The sequence below is a fragment of the Halichoeres trimaculatus genome, unplaced genomic scaffold (genome assembly GCF_033239565.1).
Source record: "Halichoeres trimaculatus isolate MK-OKI-2021-1 unplaced genomic scaffold, fHalTri1.1 fHalTri1_scaffold_23, whole genome shotgun sequence".
Lineage (NCBI taxonomy): Eukaryota > Metazoa > Chordata > Actinopteri > Labriformes > Labridae > Halichoeres > Halichoeres trimaculatus.
The window spans coordinates 11,499,741-11,505,740 of NW_027437201.1; positions in this window are offsets into that span (position 1 = coordinate 11,499,741).

A 6,000-nucleotide genomic window follows, 5' to 3' on the forward strand; every position below is an offset into this window, starting at 1 on the left:
AAGATGGAAAGAAAAAAGTAACATCTGTAGGAAATGTAATGAAGCAAAATAAGGGGAATAAGCAAAAAAGAGAGCAAGATAAAGCTGCAGGATACTGAAAACTATGTTGCAAAATTTTTCTTTCACATGATATACCGTAATCATCATCATTAGCCTTTTAAAACTTATTTTGATGAGCATTTGTAAGTTTACCTGAGGTGTGTCCATTATGTAAGGTTAAACCATATCACCAGTACTATCACCAAATTTACCTTAACCGGTCTTCCAGATTCCAAATCCAGAAATGTGGTCCCAGTGGAAATGAGGTTGGATGGTGAAGTAGTGACTGATGATGATCAAATGTGTTTGGAGTTGTTTCCACATGTGACCCATGGTACAAGGTTGATTTTGCTTTCAAAATCATGATTATTCTCTATAAACCTCATTCAAGTTCATTAATTCATTCATTTTCTGAACTGTTTATCCTGTTCAGTTTCGTGGGTAGCTGAAGCCAGCTATATTTGGGTGAGAGGCGGGGTACACCCTGGACTGGTCGCCAGTCAATCACAAGGCTGAGACAGACAGACAACAATTCACTCACACGCAGTCACGCCTACAGATAATTCAGAGTGACCCATTAACCTGATGAGCATGTTTTTGGACTGTGGGAGGAAACTGAAGTACCCGGAAAGAATCCTTGCATGCACAGGGAGAACATTCAAACTCCAAGTAGAAAGGCCCAAGAGCCAAGCTGTGAACAGATGACCTTCTTGCCGTGAGGCTGCAGCACTAACCGTTGCACCACTGTGCAGCCCCTCATTCTAGTCAATTAAAGAAAAAAAACAACCCTAAATTTCCTGGGAATTTTTATCAAGATTCATTTACATTAAAGTGATAAAACCCTGAAAATTTCCAATATTCCCAAGCTAAGAATTCCCAAGGAAAATACCTTAAATTTGCCATTTGCAACCCTAGTTGGAACTTTCCTTAGATGGGTGGTCTTCAATGGTTTCAAAGTGGATTGAAAAGTCACCGAGTTTGAGGCCAGCCCTAATTCTTGTTCATACCTTAAAAGTGAACTGATGCCATTGTGGCTGAAGCAGTCATGAGCACTACATTCTGGTGCACCAAGGCATCCTGCTGAAATAAATGCAGGCAGTGTGGTCTCTGGGGCTGAAACTTGAGCTCATACATGCTGCAGGTTGATCAAACAGCAATCATTGTATAGTCAAAAACTCAGTGATCCCTGGAATGATGTAAAAACAGGAAACACAACGCCGCCCAGTGGACCAATATTTGGGGGGTCGGTGCATGTGAAGCTTCTGCATTGGAAAAGGTCTACAAAGACTTCGCTGTTGATTTAGTCAGAAGCATAATCCAGACTTAATTGGTTTATGGTTGTCAGCCTTTGATAGAAAGACGACCTGTGCACATTGACATGTGGTAAAGGCACCAGCTCACCCTTGACCCCAGTCAGGATCAAACAGATACATAAAATAATAGACAATCAAAGGGTTATACTGTTGATAGTGTCTCATTCATGGAGGACTTCTGGGTATATTGAAAACAAACCAGCGAAATCAAATACAACAACTCAAAACCGATGACGGTTGTGATGATATTGACTGCAACGACGCCCCTGACAGCTCAAACAGAGATCATTGCCAGATGGCTTAAAAACACACACAAAGCTCTCGTTGTGCTGCTCCGCTCTGCTGAGCAGGACTTGGGGACGTTGGGAAGGGATTGGCAGGGGAGCGCGAGGAGAAGCAGGTTTGCTTTGTTTTTAGTTAAATTCCCTCGATTGTTTCCTCGCTGCCAATAACGAAGGCAGCCTGAGTAATTAGTGCAAATTTCACACTGGGAGAATACCGCTCTGTGTTGTGTGTTTTCCCTTCAGAAGAGTGTGAAGGCAACATTTGTGTAAAATGTGTAAAGGTGGTTTCTTGCTTTTCTTTCTTTTATTTTATCTTGCATGCAGAATTCATTTGAAGGCAAGAAAAAAAACAATATTTACAACACAGACAGGAGGTTTTGATTTTGTCTGGCGGTGATCATTTGTTTGAAGCCCAAGGACACATTTACTCCCTGGCTTCAGCTCTGCAAGCAGCAAAAAACAAGGCGAAGAGAAGACAAGGAAATATTTTCACAGTGAGAACACCTTAATTTGAATATCCTCAGGTGCACTTCATCTCTGGTGGAAGCTGTCATTACTGGGTTTATTATTGTTATCATTAGCAATGGCATATCGCCAAAAATAATCTTTTAGAACAACACACTGAAAGATACAAAGTCTGTGGAAATTTAGCTTAAAAATATCACTGTCGTTGCGTGGATCGTTCCCAAACAGGATTTCTCTTCATTTATTATATGACATCCGAAAAAAGATCCCTCGCCCTAGTTATCTTGTGATACCTGCGGTTGATGGCGGTGAAAACAGGTGTATTTCTTCACAACACGTCCCAGAATTGTGAGGCAGAAAGCATTCCCCGAGCAGCAGAAATTCAAAAAGAGCACCAACAGTTCTTTTGTTGTGTTTTATTACACCACAGGCTGTTCTGCTTAATTTCAAGTATTGCTCATTTTGGACCACGCCATTAGCGACTACAATCTGGTTTCGTGCTGTGCACAGCCAGAGAGCCGTTTTCCACACAAGAGCAGGGAGCAGTTAAAGGAGTTGGAGGTGCAGAGCCTCACGAGTCTCAAAACAGGTCATTGTGGTAGATCTTTATTTATTCAAATCCACTCAAGATGCTGAAATTAATCAACCTTTTTTCTTTGTAGTGGCTCTGTTAATACTAACCTCTTCTTTAAAACTTTGCACGCTGTTAAAGACTGCACCATCTCTTTGCAGTTAAAAGCCTTGAACGTGAAAGGAAACGCTGAGGCTGACTCATGGTGTTTACAGTTGCTTGGCAACAGTGTTGAAGTTTCAGTACCAGACACGAAATACTACTGCCACATTTATCCTCAGACACATCGTGATGGCATATTCTGATATGCAGATAAAAGATGCCGAATGAGGACTCTGTCTCACGCACTGATTACTTTGGGAATCATTTGAGTTTGGTGTTTTGCTCAAGGACACTTCAGCATCTAGGACTAGTAGGCCTGGAATTGGACCCGAAACGTCTGCTATATCTTTGATTGTATATTGATTAAACCCTGCTAAAGCTGCTGGACGGTTGCAGGGATGTGCCCAAAATGGAGATCAAGGTGACAAGGGCCCCTCTTTGAGACTGTGTGGAGGTGCCACTTTTGGAGTAGAGTTTTGGGAAAAAAAACAAAACAAACAAACAACAAAGTCAGATTTTTTTTCTCACACTCATGTTTTAGAAAACCCTTATTTTAGCTTCTGTCTGAAACATTTTGTTTAGTCCCTTTAAGAGGCTTGTCAGGGGTAGAGTTGTTGGTAGCCCTTGATGTCTAAGGCTCACGCCTCTATTGTGTCTTTGGAGAAACTTCTGAGATGACCTCAGCAAGTCTCAACAAGATCTCAAGAAGATCTTATGGTACGGCCACATTGAAAGCCAATTTGTGCCCAGATTACATACTAAGTCAATGCAAAGGCGCGTTTGGACGCCGGTTTGGACCGCGATTTGGCCCCGACGGCGATGTTGGGTGCGTTTGGGGCGTCGGCGCGTTTGGAGCTTCGGCGTGTTTGGGACGTCAGACGCCTCTATGCTCGAGTTGAAAATATTGAACTTTCGACGCAAATTTGCGTGAAGGCTGTGCCGCGGCAGCCAATCAGCGATGACATTCCCCCACGACGTCATTGATTTGATGAAGTTGGGGGGGAACCGCCACGTGCTCCAACTCCAACCCTGCTGGAAGATGGAGGACAAAATAATCTGTGCGGTGTGTCATCATCCAGAGTTATACGATACAACGTGTGCATTCTACAGAGACTGGAAAAAAGGAGCAGGCTTGGGTGAAAGTTGCCGAGGAGACAGGTTTTGAAGGTAAGTTCTGTAAATATTGGTTTCCGGCTGGATTTGCCTGTACGGGCTATCACTGAGTCCGACTGCGTTTTCCTCAGTGGAGTTTTGAGCCTGATAGAGAGGAGGGGGAGCGGGGCAGGGGAAGAGTCAGGGAAAAGATGGAAGTTCTGCGGTCCTCTCTGTCCTCGACCCCTTCATTTTCCCCATGGAGACCCCCCGGGAACATGGGTCGGAGGGCTGAGGATGAGGTCGCAGGATGAGGTCGCAGGGAACAGTCAGGCAGGGCCAGTGGAGGTGGATTACCAGGGAGAGGCAGCAGGCCTTGATTGTGATCTCCAAAGCTTTCACACTCTCTCCTGTCATGCTTTCGAAATCACAGCTCATTGTTTTTCAGATGCTCTTTTGGGCTTTCTGTCTTTAAATGAGCAGGCTCTGTACTCCGCCAGCACAGTGACGCGCGTCAGCCCCTCAGCTTGTCAAAATAGTCCAGCATCCAGACTCTGGCATTCATGCGGCGCATTACAGGCGTGACGTGTGTTTAAATTTGCAAATTTGCGTTTGGTGTGGCTGCGGCACTAGTTTCAGAGTGGACCGTTTACAGACCATTTCTGAGATTTCTACAACATATGAATATGTAGGGATTAGAAAATTTGCACACATTTACACATTAACTAGCACCATTACTTGTCAACTACTTGGATGATGTTGGTTTTGCCTGCAATTAGCTGTCTTTTAGAAGTTTTCATTATTTTTCAATCTAGTTGGAGTAAAAAACCTTCAATAAGGATTAGGTGAGGAAATAGTCCTTCAAAAATATTGAAATGTAACTGCTTCATCTTTTTGAAAGTAACAAATTGTGAAGGAGTTATATAGTTCTAGGTAGTTAAAATGATGTGTAGTGAACGGGTGATTATGCAGATTAGAATCCTTTCAGGGTGAGCAGGAGCCTCACAGGACTTGTCCTAATCTGACTTTCACAAATTTTATTTCTAATTGCAGCCCTGCAAAGAATCACTGTAGGCATTTATTTCATTAACTGTCAGGTTTAAAACTTGATCGTTTTGCTTTTTATCTTGTGCACATTCCCACCTGTCTTGTTCTTTCTGTCTAGATGTAAGAGGTGCTCATTTTACGCTATTTCAGTGACAGGAGGAGGAAAAAGAGAGCTGGAATTGTTTGAATTGACATGTGTGAGACACAAAGGTAGAAAAGAGAAAGAAGAATGCTGACATTTTACTTTGTTGCTTCTATATATAAATGAGAGACTAAAATAAGCGCTGTTCCTTCTAACGACATTGATTTAACATAAGATGTTTGTCAGGAGAGGTACACAGGAGAGAGAAAAGAAGGGAGGAGGAAGTGATGAGAGACTGTACTGTAGTTCTCCCTAAGGACAAAAGGACAACAACAAAAAACAAAATATAACAAGACAGGAAGTCAAAGGAGATGATGCCTTTTTTTTTTTTTTTTTTTTTTTACAGAAGTCATCTTTTATTGCCACGTAAGAAAGTCGTATATAGAACAATGGTGATATACTGTCAGATGGCAAATCAACAACAAAGGAAGAACAAAAATATCCCTGTCATCCCTCCCCAAAAGAAAGAAAACAGACAAATTCATAGCAACACTATGGTAATATATTTTTTCGGACAAAACGTCTGCTATATCTCTTTTTCTAACAATATCGGAATAGTACCAAAATACAGCTTTGTCATAACTGAATTTCACAAATTATAAAGTCAGTAAACAGTAAAAGGACAAATGGGGGCATCACGGTGCATATTATAAGCTACTGTGCAAACAATAGCAGGAGATGGGCTCTACCATAGAAAATATGCTTTACTAGTCACGCATAAATGCAGTGTTGGGGCCATATGTCTCGTATACACATATGCATAAATACCACAAAATGGTCTCCACATCAAAAATATAAAATTGGTTTTATATCATTTTGTATGTAATGTGTGATTAACACCAAAATGAGTTAATCAATGAGTTATTCTATAAAAGGATATGCTCGCTAATGGATAGTAGTCATATCGCAAATAGCTTATTGATTCTTCATAGGTAACGGAAAATC